Here is a 15,808-nt window from a genome sequence, read left to right as displayed (position 1 = left end):
AATTTTTTTTCATAAACTCACAGATGGAAAAAAAGTTCAATTAATGATCACCCTTAAAGTCAGAATAATTTAAGAGAAAACAAAACAAATTTCTATGTTCCTGTTGAAAAAAGACGTCAGGCTCAAGAGGCATTATGATCCCCAACCAGGGTAAATATAAAGGAAACCACATGTAGGCATAACATAGTAAAACTGTTGAATTAAACAAAGCCAAGAGGAAATTCCAAAAAGCAGCTGGAGGATGATAAAATATAATACCCTCAAAGAAGCAAAAAGACTGACAGCTGACTTCAAAGCACAAACAATGAAGCCATAAGGCAATGGAATGACATCTTAGTGGTGAAAGAACTGAAAACCTAGAACATGAAATTCAGTAAACGTATCCTTCTCAAATTGTTAGGAAAAAGATACTCTCATAGAAAATTACCAGCAGAACTTCACTAAAATAAAAAGACTAATAAAATGTAGACTAATCTTTGGCAAGACGGATCAAGAAAAACAAAAATGGGAGAGACAGAGAGAAGGAGAAGGTAAAAATCAATATCAGAAATATTAAGAGAACATCATTATGCATCCTGTAAATAATAAAAAGATTCTAAGAGAACATTATAAACAACTTTACACCAATAAATTTCAACAAATAAAACAAAACAAATGCCTTGAGAAACACTGCTTACCCAAACTGACAGAATAAGCAATAGAAAAATTAAATAGTATTATATATGTTAAGTGGTTGGGATCTCCCAATAGGGGTGCCTAGGTGGCTCAGTCAGTTGGGCATCTGCCTTCAGCTCTGGTCATGACCTCAGAGTCCTGGGATTGAGCCCCACATCATGCCCCCTGCTCAGTGGGGAGTCTGCTTCTCCCTCTCCCTCTATCCCCACCCTCGTTCATATGCGCAATTTCTCTTTCACTCCAATAAATAAAATCTTTAAAAAAACTCCCAACAAAGAAAAATCCAACCCATATGATTCTCTAGTGATTTATTCTAAACATTTAAGGAAGAGATAATACTAATGTTACACAAACTCTGCTAGAGAAGAGAAAAAGAGGAAACAATTTTTGCCTTTTCAAAAAATGAGGCTAGTATAACTTTGATCCAAAATATGATAAGGACATTAGAAGAGAAGACATTATAGACTAATCCCTTTCATAAACATGGACGCAAGAATATCCAAATTGAAACTAACTATAGAAAGAAAAATAATAAATCCTGACCAAGTGAGATTTATTCTTGGATGCAAAATTGGCATAAAATTTTAAAAATCCAACTATGCAATTCACTGAAATAACAGAATTAAATAGAAAAACTACATCATTCCATTCTCATGGATCGGAAGAAAAAACATTGTTAAAACGTCTATGCTCCCAGATAAATCTATACTTTCAATGCCATTCTGATCAAAATACCAATGGCATTTTTCAAAAAGCTGAAACAAACAATCCTAAAATTTGTATGGAACAGAAAAGACCCTGAATCACGAAGGAAATGTTGAAAAAGAAAAACAAAGCTGGGAGCATCATGTTGCCTGATTTCAAGCTTTAGTACAAAGCTGTGATCATCAAGACAGCCTGGTACTGCACCAAAACAGACACACAGACCAATGGAACAGGGTAGAGAGCTCAGATATGGACCCTGAACTCTATGGTCAAATAAACTTTGACAAAGCAGGAAAAAATATCCAATGGAAAAAAGACAGTCTCTTCAATAAGTGGTGCTGGGAAAATTGGACAGCTATATACAGAAGAATGAAACTCGACCATTCTCTTACACCATACACAAAGATAAACTCAAAATGAATGAAAGACCTCAATGTGAGACAGAATCCACCAAAATCCTAAAGAAGAACATAGGCAGTAACCTCTTTGACATTGACCACAGCAACTTCTTTCAAGATACATCTCCAAAGGCAAAGGAAACAGAAGCATAAATGAACTTTGGGACTTCTTCAAGATCAGAAGCTTCTGAACAGCAAAGGAAACAGTTAACAAAACAAAGAGTCAACCCACAGAATGGGAGAAGATATTTGCAAATGACACTACAGACAAAGGGCTGAAATCCAAGATCTATAAAGAACTTCTTAACCTCAACACCCAAGAAACAAATAATCAAGTCAAAAATGGGCAGAAGACATGAGCAGATACTTCTCCAAAGAAGACATACAAATGGCTAACAGACACATGAAAAAGCCTTCATCATCATTAGCCATCAGGGAAATTCAAACCAAAACCATATTGAGATACCAATTTATGCCAGTTGGAATGGCAAAAATTAACAAATCAAGAAACCAGAAATGTTGGAAAGGATGTGAAGAAAGGGGAACCGTCTTATACTGCTGGTGGGAATGCAAGCTGGTGCAGCCACTTTGGAAAACAGTGTGGAGACTCCTTAAAAAATTAAAAAATGGAGCTTCCCTATGTCCCGGCAACTGAACTGCTGGGTATTTACCCCAAAGATAGAGATGTAGTAAAAAGAAGGGCCATATATACCCCAATGTTCACAGCAGCAATGTCTGCAATCACCAAACTGTGGAAGGAGCCAAGATTCCCTTCAACAGATGAATGGATAAAGAAGATGTGGTCCATATATATAATGGAATATTACTCAGCCATCAGAAATGATGAATACCCAACTTGTACATCAACATGGATGGGACTGGAGGAGATTATGCTGAATGAAATAAGTCAAGCAAAGAAAGTCAATTATCATATGGTTTCACCTACTTGTGGAAAAGAAGGAATAGCATATGGAGGACATTAGAAGAAGGAAGGGAATAATGAAGGGAGGAAATCGGATGGGGAGATGAACCCTGTGAGACTGTGCACTCTGAGAAACAAACTGAGGGTTTTAGAGGGGAGGGAGTTGGAGGGATAGGTTGGTCTGGTGATGGGTATTAAGGAGCATGGAGCACTGATATTATATGTAAACAATGAATCTTGGAACACTGCATCAAAAACTAATGACGTACTATATGGTGACTAACATAACATAATAAGAAATAAAAAAAAACAAAAAACCCCACAACATTATTATCTTAATATGTACAGAAAAAGCATTTGATAACATTTATGATTAGAAAACTCTCAGTAAAATAAGAGTAGACTTCCTTAATCTGGTAAAGGGTATTTACAAAATCCTATAGGTAACACTGTGCTCAACAGTGAAATAGTGAAGGCTTTCCCCCTGTGGTGATTTGTCCATTAACACTATTTCTATAGACACTGTACTCAGGGTCATGGCCAATGTGAAAAGGTATATATAAAGTATAAAGAAGGAATACAAGTATAAAGATTATAAAGGAAGATGTAAACTGCCATTATTCACATATTATGTGATAATGTGAATAGAAAAATCAAAGTATCTATAAACAAAACATTGTTCTTATGGGACTTTAACAAGGTTGTTGGATATAAATTCAAAATATAAATATCAATTGCATTTCTATTGCTAGTGATTAACAATTAGAAGATGATATTTAAAATAGAATTTATAATACCACGAAGAATGCAAACTATATCAGAACTCCAAAAGATGTGCAAGATGTCTGCACTGAAAACTACAAGGTATTGCTGAGAGAAATTAAAGAGGGCTGAAATAAATAGAGGAATATGCCATGTTCCTGGTCTGAACAGTCAATATTGTCAATTCATCCCAAACTACTCTGTAGATACATTGCAGCCCAATCAAACCCTCATCAGTGTTTGTTTGGTTTTGGATAAAATTAACAAGCTAATTCTAACATTTATATGGAAATGCAAAGAACCTAAAATCACTAAGCCAGTCTTTAAAAAGAAGAACATATATGAACACTCATACCACCAGAAACCAAACTCTCACCAGGTTAAATATGACAGAGGGCTGCCTTGGCATAAGGAGAGCCAAGCAGATGAGGGCAGAAGCAGACCTCAATGTATAGTCATCTCATTTGTGAATGAATCTTCACTGAAACTCAGTAAAAAAAGGACAGTCCTTTGTAAGAATGATACTCAATCAAGTAGATATTAGTATAGCAAAAAATAAAGTATTACCCCTATTTCTTACTATAACCCAAAGTCAATTCCATTAGGATCGTATACCTAAATATGATAGGTTAAAAAAAAAAAGCTTTAAGACAGTAACACAGGATAATATCTTCATAATCTTTGAATAAAGAAATATATACTTAAAGAAGAAATTGGACTACACTAAAATCAAGAACTTTCATTCACCAGAAGAAACCATTTGGAGGCCAAAAAGACAACCTGAGAGTAGCTCAAGATACAACACATGTAATGAATGAGTGGCTTATTTACCAAATATATTAAGAACTACTACAAATCAATAAGAGAAATACACACATATACACAGAACCCAAAAGACAAATGGGCTTGAGCAGGCACCTCAAAAAAAAGTATATTCAAATAGTCAAAAAAATGTGTTTCCTCTCATTAAGCCCATGAAGTAAAAGTAAACCCAAAATGTAGTGCCACTGTATGTATACCACAGTGGTCAAAATTTAAAAAACAAATGGTCTGAAATGTTAGTGAGGAAGTGGAATAATTATCTCTCTCATGTTTCCTATGCAGCTGGTGGGGTTGTAAATTCCAACACTTTGGGAAACTGTTAGTGTCTTCTAAAGTGGAACATGGCTGGGGTGCCTGGGTGGCTCAGTTGGTTAAGCATCTGCCTTCGGCTCGGTCATGATCCCAGGGTCCTGGGATTAAGCCCTGCATTGGGCTCCCTGATCAGTGGGGAGTCTGCTTCTGCCTCTCCCTCTGTGTGCTCACTCTCTCTCTTTTTCAAATAAGTAAATAAATCTTAAAAAAAAAAAAAAAAGTAGACCATGGTCATTGTCTATGAGTAGGTGACCATGTCCTGCTTTCTCTGAATAGTTTTGGCTTATGCATATTTTCTCAGAATGCTTTTAGTCTTAAACTTAACTAAAAATGCATTTGTCTTAAACTTTTCTACTTTTAAACAAAAATTTATCATTAACACAGTTGCACTAAAATAAGGCAGGAAAGGGGTGTGGGTGACTTAGTTGGTTAAGTGACTGCATTCGGCTCCGGTCTGGATCTCAGGGTCCTGGGATGGAGCCCTGCATCATGCTCCCTGCTCAGTGGGGAGTCTGCTTCTACCTTTCCCTCTGCTGCTCCCCCTGCTTGTGCTCTCTCAGTTGTGCGTGTTGTCTTTCAAATAAATGAATAAAACCTTAAAAGAAAAATAAGGGAGGAAAGGTTTGGTGGAATTCTGCTTTATTCTTCCAGCGTTTGCCAGGATCATGTCCAGTAATGTGGGACATTCATGCAGTAAATAGAGCAAATTCATATTATAACATATTGTTCAATCTTAAAGGTAAGATTTAACAGATATTACACTCTATTTTCCCCAATGATTTCTGCTGCCACCTAACTAAAATTTCCTTTTGATGGAGAGCATGTAGAGTGTTTATGGATTTAAAAACACATATTCTGGAACACAAAAGTCTATGGAGAGCTAGCTATCTTTTTCCAGTTTTGGAATTGTGGTGAAAAGAAGTTGTTGACACTGCTGCCCCTGCTGGCCATTTGGTATAATACCAACCAACTGCGCCTTGGCCACTATGCACTGGCCTGCTAGAGGCATGAAGCCAGTAAGTGGTCAACTGGCACGGTTCGTGAGAAAGTTGAGGAACCACAGGTGACATGTATTTGAAATATGTACAGAAACTAAGGCTGAGCAGTCCTGCTAAAGAGTGAATTGAGACTAATCCAAATGCTCTTAGCATAGTAGTTTTGTTATACATTACATGGTGTAAATCTACAATAGTTCATTTATTTATGTCATTATTTGGCAATGTTTTTCTTTTTCATAATAAATTGTCTTGGAAGCAATGAGCTGAAATGAGTGGAGGTGCATATATAATAAAAAATTAAGTAGTTTAATTTTCTTAAGGAAGGTGATAATAAATATATTATTTTTACATAATACTTGTTGGTACTATTATTCATCATGGGGCAAAGTGTTATCACTAACTGCCTGCAAAGGAGAAGACACAAGTACACTGAAGAAATGTCCACAAATACATTAAGGTATAGCACTTTAGGAAGGCTATAAGCAGCTGTAAAATGTGGGCTTACATCTCTCTCCATGAAGCATGCCTTTTCATGAAGATCAAATGATCATTGAAAATTAAGTTTGCTCATTTCTAAATTTTAAATTCTCTTGTGCAAACACAAAACCTGAAGTGATGGCTGTCAGTGTGTTCATGCCATTAGCAGAACAAGAACTTTTCAAACAGCTAAGTTATTATGGTTTTGTAGCAGTGTCATTGATGCTTGAAATAGAAAATCACTTTAATCATGGCTGAATTTTTGTCTGTAATTCATGGAATGAAAATAAAGCTTTTAATACTCATTCCTTCATAGGGAAAATGGATGACACGATGGTGAACGTCACTACAAATTCACTCAAAACATTCGACACAAAGATAACATCTTGATGGTGATGATACAAACACAAACTTTGGTAGAGCAGTTCATTGAGGTAAAAACAATACTCTTTTAAAATTCAGAAACCTGTGGAGGAGAAATGTAGTTGAAATTGGTTGTGGTACACACACAATTCATTAGTATGTCAGAAAATGTGTTACTCTTTTGTGCATCAAAGGACACTATCAAAAGAGTGAAAAGACAACCCACAGAATGGGAGAAAATATTTGCAAATTATATGCCTGATGAGAGATTAATATCCAGAATATATAAAGAATTCTTACAATTTGGGCTCTTGGGTGGCTCAGTTGGTTAAACATTGGCCTTTCACTCAGGTCATGATGATCCCATAGTCCTGGAATCCAGCCCAGAATAAGGCTCCCTGCTCAGTGGGAGTTGGCTTCTCCCTCTCTCTCTGCCCCTCCCCACTGTTTGTGCATGCTCTATCCCTTGAATAAAGAAATAAAATCTTTAAAAAAAGAATTCTTACAATTTAACAACAAAGACATAAATAACCCAAATAATGGGCCAGATGGAACTTTTATATTTATTTCTCTAAAGAAGATATAGAAATGGCCAATAAGTATACAAAAAGATAACACCACTAGTCATTAGAAAAATGAAAATCAAACCCACAATGAGAAATATTTCATACCCATCAGATGGGAAGGGGAGGAGGAGGAGAAGATAACAAGTGTTGGTGAGGATGTGAAGAAATTGGAATCCTGTAAAATGGTACAGTTGCTATGCTATGATCCCCCCAAAATTAAGTACAGAATTACCATATGATCTAACAATTCCCCTCCTAGGTATGTACCCAAAAGAACTGAAGGCAAAGACTCAGATACTTGTAAATCAATGTGCACCAGCAGCATTACTCCTAATAGTCAAAAGGTGGAAACAGCACAAATGTTCATCAGTGGATGAATGGATGAACAAATGGTGACGTCTGTGTATCTATTATCGATGTCTCTCTCTCTATAGATCTATCTATCTAATGGAGTATTACACAGCTTTAAAAGGGAATGAAATTCTGATACATGCTACAACATTGATGAGCTTCAAAAAACATTAGCATTAAATTCATAAACCAAACACAAAAAGGCAAGTCTTGCATGATTCTACTTATACGAGGTACCTATAGCAGGCAAAGTCATACAGACAGAAAGAATGGTGGTTACCAGGCACAGGGGGGAGAGGAATTAGAGAGTTATCGTTTATGGGTGCAGAATTTCTGTTTGAGATGATGAAAAAGTTCTGCAAATAGTGCTGATGTTTGCATAACATTATGGAGGTACTTAATGCAACTGATTTTTTTTTTTTTTTTTTTGAGAGAGAGAGAGAGAAAAAGAGAGAACTTGCTCACACAAGCGGGATGAGGGGCAGAGGGAGAAAATCTTAAGCAGGTGAGCTCGATGCAGAGCTTGATCTCATGACCCTGAGATCATGACCTGAGCTAAAATCAAGAGTCAGCCCCTCAACTGACTGAGCTACCCAGGTGCCCTAATACTTAAAGACGATTAAAACCTGATTAATAACTGGGGAATGTCCATGGCTCAGTCAGTTGAGTGTGGGCCCTTTGATAGGCTCAGGTCATGATCTTGGAGTCCAGGGATGGAGCCCCAAGTTGGACTCTGCACTGACTACTCAGTCTGCTTGGGATTCTCTCTCCCTCTCCGTGTCCCTGTCCCCACTTGTGTTCTTTCTTTCTCTAAAATAAATAAAATAAGATTTTTAAAAAAGGATTTTATTCATTTATTTGAGAGAGAGAGCATGAGTGGGGCGAGGAGCAGAGGGAGAAGCAGACTCCCCTCTGAGCAGGGACCCCGAAGTGGAGCTCGATTCTGGGACTCCAGGATCATGACCTGAGCCGAAGGCAGTTGCCTACCTGACTAAGCCACCCAGACACCGCTAAATAAAATCTTAAAAAAAGTATTTAAGTATTTGAATATTACTTCATTAATATGCCTAATGCCCCACAAGAGTATTGGAGAATGATCCTATTTTGGTTGAATTTTTCCAGAACCTATTGAAAATCTTAATCAAAATATTAAAAAATTAAATACCAAAAAATGCAGCTTTTGAAACTTTCACCAGTTTGAATTACTGAACACCAAGCTTGTAATCAATAAGGTATGGAAATTTATCCCTATTAAAGCAACTGGGGGTTGGGGAGGGGGATTGAACCAATTAAATGATGAGAACTCAAATATACCAGATTTACTTTTAAAGCAGTTTTTTTTAAGATTTTATTTATTTATTTGACAGACAGAGATCACAAGTAGGCAGAGAGGCAGGCAGAGATAGGGCAGGAAGCAGGCTCCCTGCTGAGCAGAGAGCCCCATGCAGGGCTCGATCCCAGGACCCTGAGATCATGACCTGAGCCAAAGGCAGAGGCTTAACCCGCTGAGCCACCCAGGCACCCCCAGATTTACTTTTAGAATAGTACTTCAGATCATGATGACATGTTTGTTAGAGTTCTTACTTTTAAGTTGATATTTTTATATTCTAACCAGAAATGAATGGCATTGAGAAGGCCTCTAATTTTGCTGCAAATATATGTGGCAAATGTCTGAAACATTTTTAAACAGACAACTCAGTTTATAAGTTTTGCTTGTAAGAATATTTGCTGAATAAAATCATTCAGAATAGAGACAAAAAGACAGCATCTGTGGAAAATATTGGGCGTAAATATTTACACAGTTCAATATGACAAGAACTAGAATTGAGATTATCCCTCATTTAGCAGACTTCGCTCTGATCTTACAAGGTACTTTGGAAGGTGCAGACAGATCATTTGCATTACAGATATATTCAATGGTGAAGAGCTCATGGAAGATATCTAACATCCTAGTTATTTTAGCATTAAATGCAACTCTGACAAAATTTGGTAGGAAGTTTTGCCAACTGTATCAATAAGACCAAATTAAAATATGTGGTGTGGTGCCTGGCTGGCTCAGTTAGAAGAGTATTGACTCTTAATCTTGGGGTTGTAAATTTGAGCCCCTGTATTGGGTGTAGAGATTACTTAAAAAGAAAATCTTAAAAAGTTAGGAGGAGGAGTCAAGATGGCGGAGAAGTAGCAGGCTGAGACTACTTCGGGTAGCGGGAGATCAGCTAAATAGCTTATCTAAAGATTGCAAACACCTACAAATCCAACGGGATATTGAAGAGAAGAAGAACAGCAATTCCAGAAACAGAAAATCAACCACTTTCTGCAAGGTAGGACTGGCGGAGAAGTGAATCCAAAGCGACGGAAGATAGACTGCGGGGGGAGGGGCCGGCTCCCGGCGAGCGGCGGAGCAACGGAGCAAAATCAGGACTTTTAAAAGTCTGTTCCGCTGAGGGACATCGCTCCAGAGACTTAACTGGAAGCCCAGGCGGGGTCAGCGCGGCCTCAGGTCCTGCAGGGTCGCAGAAGGATCGGGGGTGTCTGAGTGTTGCAGAGCTTACCGGTATTAGAACGGGGAAGCCGGCTGCAGAGACAGAGCCGAGGAGTGACTCTCAGCTCGGGGTTGCCTTGAACCGGTCGCAGGCTCGGTCAGCTCGGAGCGCGGCCGGAGGCCAGGGTGGCGGGAGTCATTGGGCGCTGTTCTCTGAGGGCGCACTGAGGAGTGGAGCCCCGGGCTCTCGGCTCCTCCGGGCCGGAGACCAGGAGGCCGCCATCTTTATTCCGGTCCTCCGGACTCTACAGAAAGCACTCAGGGAACAAAAGCTCCCGAAAGCTAACCCGAGTGGAGGACTCAGCTTAACCCGAGTGGAGGACTCAGCGCGGCCCCAGGTAAGGGCGGTGCAACTCCGCCTGGGGCAAAGATGCTTGAGAATCACTACAACAGGCCCCTCCCCCAGAAGATCAACGGGAAACCCAGCCAGGACCAAGTTCACCTACCAAGGAGAGCAGCGGAATTCCAGAGGAGAAGAAAGCAAAGCATGGAACTCATGGCTTTCTCCCCATGAATTTTTAGCCTTGCAGTTAATTTAATTTTTTTTTCTTTTTCAATTTTTTTTTCTTTTTCTCTTCTTCTGCTAAATTTTTTTTTAACTTTTACCGTTTTCTTTTTTTAACGTTTTTTAAATAGTTTATCTAATATATATATATTTTTTCCTCTTTTTATATTTTTTCTTTATCGGCTTTCTTTTTTTTAATAGTTTCTTTTTTTTTTCTTTCTTTCTGAACCCCTTTTTATCCCCTTTCTCCCCCCTCACAATTCGGGATCTCTTCTGATTTGGCTAAAGCATATTTTCCTGGGGTTGTTGCCACCCTTTTAGTATTTTACTTGCTCCTTCATAAACTCTTATCTGGACAAAATGACAAGGCGGAAAAATTCACAACAAAAAAAAAAGAACAAGAGGCAGTACCAAAGGCTAGGGACCTAATCAATACAGACATTGGTAATATGTCAGATATAGAGTTCAGAATGATGATTCTCAAGGTTCTAGCCGGGCTTGAAAAAGGCATGGAAGATATTAAAGCAACCCTCTCGGGAGATATAAAAGCCCTTTCTGGAGAAATAAAAGAACTAAAATCTAACCAAGTTGAAATCAAAAAAGCTATTAATGAGGTGCAATCAAAAATGGAGGCTCTCACTGCTAGGATAAATGAGGCAGAAGAAAGAATTAGCGATATAGAAGACCAAATGACAGAGAATAAAGAAGCTGAGCAAAAGAGGGACAAACAGCTACTGGACCACGAGGGGAGAATTCGAGAGATAAGTGACACCATAAGACGAAACAACATTAGAATAATTGGGATTCCAGAAGAAGAGGAAACAGAGAGGGGAGCAGAAGGTATATTGGAGAGAATTATTGGAGAGAATTTCCCCAATATGGCAAAGGGAACAAGCATCAAAATCCAGGAGGTTCAGAGAACCCCCCTCAAAATCAATAAGAATAGGTCTACACCCCGTCACCTAATAGTAAAATTGACAAGTCTTAGTGACAAAGAAAAGATCCTGAAAGCAGCCCGGGAAAAGAAGTCTGTAAAGTACAATGGTAAAAATATTAGATTGGCAGCAGACTTATCCACAGAGACCTGGCAGGCCAGAAAGAGCTGGCATGATATATTCAGAGTACTAAATGAGAAAAACATGCAGCCAAGAATACTATATCCAGCTAGGCTAGCATTGAAAATAGAAGGAGAGATTAAAAGCTTCCAGGACAAACAAAAACTGAAAGAATTTGCAAATACCAAACCAGCTCTACAGGAAATATTGAAAGGGGTCCTCTAAGCAAAGAGAGACCCTCAAAGTAGTAGATCAGAAAGAAACAGAGACAATATACAATAACAGTCACCTTACAGGCAATACAATGGCACTAAATTCATATCTCTCAATACTTACCCTGAATGTTAATGGGCTAAATGCCCCAATCAAAAGACACAGGGTATCAGAATGGATAAAAAAACAAAAACCATCTATATGTTGCCTACAAGAAACTCATCTTAAACCCGAAGACACCTCCAGGTTTAAAGTGAGGGGGTGGAAAAGAATTTACCATGCTAATGGACATCAGAAGAAAGCAGGAGTGGCAATCCTTATATCAGATCAATTAGATTTTAAGCCAAAGATTATAATAAGAGATGAGGAAGGACACTATATCATACTCAAAGGAACTGTCCAACAAGAAGATCTAACAATTTTAAATATCTATGCCCCTAACGTGGGAGCAGCCAACTATATAAACCAATTAATAACAAAATCAAAGAAACACATCAACAAGAATACAATAATAGTAGGGGATTTTAACACTCCCCTCACTGAAATGGACAGATCATCCAAGCAAAAGATCAACAAGGAAATCAAGGCCTTAAATGACACACTGGACCAGATGGACATCACAGATATATTCAGAACATTTCATCCCAAAGCAACAGAATACACATTCTTCTCTAGTGCACATGGAACATTCTCCAGAATAGATCACATTCTTGGTCCTAAATCAAGTCTCAACCGGTATCAAAAGATTGGGATCATTCCCTGCATATTTTCAGACCACAATGCTCTAAAGCTAGAACTCAATCACAAGAGGAAATTTGGAAAGAACCCAAGTACATGGAGACTAAACAGCATCCTTCTAAAGAATGAATGGGTCAACCAGGAAATTAAAGAAGAATTGAAAAAATTTATGGAAACAAATGATAATGAAAACACAACGGTTCAGAATTTGTGGGACACAACAAAGGCAGTCCTGAGAGGAAAATATATAGCGGTACAAGCCTTTCTCAAGAAACAAGAAAGGTCTCAGGTACACAACCTAACCCTATACCTAAAGGAGCTGGAGAAAGAACAAGAAAGAAACCCTAAACCCAGCAGGAGAAGAGAAATCATAAAGATCAGAGCAGAAATCAATGAAATAGAAACCAAAAAAACAATAGAACAAATCAACGAAACTAGAAGCTGGTTCTTTGAAAGAATTAATAAGATTGATAAACCCCTGGCCAGACTTATCAAAAAGAAAAGAGAAAGGACCCAAATAAATAAAATCATGAATGAAAGAGGAGAGATCACAACGAACACCAAAGAAATACAGACAATTATAAGAACATACTATGAGCAACTCTACACCAACAAATTTGACAATCTGGAAGAAATGGATGCATTCCTAGAGACATATAAACTACCACAACTGAACCAGGAAGAAATAGAAAGCCTGAACAGACCCATAACCAGTAAGGAGATTGAAACAGTCATCAAAAATCTCCAAACAAACAAAAGCCCAGGGCCAGATGGCTTCCCGGGGGAACTCTACCAAACATTTAAAGAAGAACTAATTCCTATTCTCCTGAAACCGTTCCAAAAAATAGCAATAGAAGGAAAACTTCCAAACTCATTTTATGAGGCCAGCATCACCTTGATCCCAAAACCAGACAAGGATCCCAACAAAATAGAGAACTACAGACCAATATCCTTGATGAACACAGATGCAAAAATTCTCGCCAAAATACTAGCCAATAGGATTCAACAGTACGTTAAAAGGATTATTCACCACGACCAAGTGGGATTTATTCCAGGGCTGCAAGGCTGGTTCAACATCCGCAAATCAATCAATGTGATACAACACATTAATAAAAGAAAGAACAAGAACCATATGATACTCTCCATAGATGCTGAAAAAGCATTTGACAGAGTACAGCATCCCTTCCTGATCAAAACTCTTCAAAGTGTAGGGATAGACGGCACATACCTCAATATTATCAAAGCCATCTATGAAAAACCCACCGCAAATATCATTCTCAATGGAGAAAAACTGAAAGCTTTTCCGCTAAGGTCAGGAACACGGCAGGGATGTCCGTTATCACCACTGCTATTCAACATAGTACTAGAAGTCCTAGCCTCAGCAATCAGACAACAAAAGGAAATTAAAGGCATCCAAATCGGCAAAGAAGAAGTCAAACTATCACTCTTCGCAGATATATGATACTCTATGTGGAAAACTCCAAAGACTCTACTCCAAAACTGCTAGAACTTGTACAGGAATTCAGTAAAGTGTCAGGATATAAAATCAATGCACAGAAATCAGTTGCATTTCTCTACACCAACAACAAGACAGAAGAAAGAGAAATTAAGGAGTCCATCCCATTTACAATTGCACCCAAAACTATAAGATACCTAGGAATAAACCTAACCAAAGAGACTAAGAATCTATACTCAGAAAACTATAAAGTACTCATGAAAGAAATTGAGGAAGACACAAAGAAATGGAAAAATGTTCCATGCTCCTGGATTGGAAGAATAAATATTGTGAAAATGTCTATGCTACCTAAAGCAATCTACACATTTAATGCAATTCCTATCAAAGTACCATCCATTTTTTTCAAAGAAATGGAACAAATAATCCTAAAATTCATATGGAACCAGAAAAGACCTTGAATAGCCAAAGGAATATTGAAAAAGAAAGCCAAAGTTGGTGGCATCACAATTCCGGACTTCAAGCTCTATTACAAAGCTGTCATCATCAAGACAGCATGGTACTGGCACAAAAACAGACACATAGATCAATGGAACAGAATAGAGAGCCCAGAAATGGACCCTCAACTCTATGGTCAACTCATCTTCGACAAAGCAGGAAAGAATGTCCAATGGAACAAAGACAGCCTCTTCAATAAATGGTGTTGGGAAAATTGGACAGCCACATGCAGAAAAATGAAATTGGATCATTTCCTTACACCACACACGAAAATAGACTCAAAATGGATGAAGGATCTCAATGTGAGAAAGGAATCCATCAAAATCCTCGAGGAGAACACAGGCAGCAACCTCTTCGACCTCAGCCGCAGCAACATCTTCCTAGGAACATCACCAAAGGCAAGGGAAGCAAGGGCAAAAATGAACTTTTGGGATTTTATCAAGATCAAAAGCTTTTGCACAGCAAAGGAAACAGTGAACAAAACCAAAAGACAACTGACAGAATGGGAGAAGATATTTGCAAATGACATATCAGATAAAGGGCTAGTGTCCAAAATCTATAAAGAACTTAGCAAACTCAACCCCCAAAGAACAAATAATCCAATCAAGAAATGGGCAGAGGACATAAACAGACATTTCTGCAAAGAAGACATCCAGATGGCCAACAGACACATGAAAAAGTGCTCCATATCACTCGGCATCAGGGAAATACAAATCAAAACCACCATGAGATATCACCTCACACCAGTCAGAATGGCTAAAATTAACAAGTCAGGAAATGACAGATGCTGGAGAAAGGGGAACCCTCCTACACTGTTGGTGGGAATGCAAGTTGGTGCAACCACTCTGGAAAACAGCATGGAGGTTCCTCAAAATGTTGAAAATAGAACTACCCTATGACCCTGCAATTGCACTGCTGGGTATTTACCCTAAAGATACAAACATAGTGATCCGAAGGGGCACATGCACCCGAATGTTTATAGCAGCAATGTCTACAATAGCCAAACTATGGAAAGAACCTAGATGTCCATCTACAGACGAATGGATAAAGAAGATGTGGTATATATACACAATGGAATACTATGCAGCCATCAAAAGAAATGAAATCTTGCCATTTGCGACGACGTGGATGCAACTAGAGGGTATCATGCTTAGCGAAATAAGTCAATCGGAGAAAGACAACTATCATATGATCTCCCTGATATGAGGGAGAGGAGATGCAACATGGGGGGTTGAGGGGGTAGGAGAAGAGTAAATGAAACAAGATGGGATTGGGAGGGAGACAAACCATAAGTGACTCTTAATCTCACAAAACAAACTGAGGGTTGATAGGGGGAGGGGGTTGGGAGAGGGGGTGGGGTTATGGATATTGTTGAGGGTATGTGCTATGGTGAGTGTTGTGAAGTGTGTAAACCTGGCGATTCGCAGACCTGTACCCCTGGGGATAAAAATAT

At 38.5% G+C, this 15,808-nt stretch overlaps 1 long non-coding RNA gene across 1 annotated transcript; it reads left to right on the top strand.

The window, feature by feature from the left end:
- Window positions 1–2,717: 2,717 nt before the first annotated feature.
- LOC125106216 (uncharacterized) lies at window positions 2,718–15,574 on the top strand. The gene is made up of 3 exons (XR_007129275.1): window positions 2,718–2,862; window positions 5,915–5,918; window positions 15,563–15,574. It is a non-coding gene; the product is annotated as an uncharacterized LOC125106216 (long non-coding RNA).
- The last annotated feature ends 234 nt before the right edge of the window (window positions 15,575–15,808 follow it).

Source organism: Lutra lutra, chromosome 8 (genome assembly GCF_902655055.1).
Source record: "Lutra lutra chromosome 8, mLutLut1.2, whole genome shotgun sequence".
NCBI classification, from domain to species: domain Eukaryota; kingdom Metazoa; phylum Chordata; class Mammalia; order Carnivora; family Mustelidae; genus Lutra; species Lutra lutra.
The sequence above is the reverse complement of the archived record's forward strand: the minus strand, read 5'-3'. Positions and strand labels throughout refer to the sequence as shown.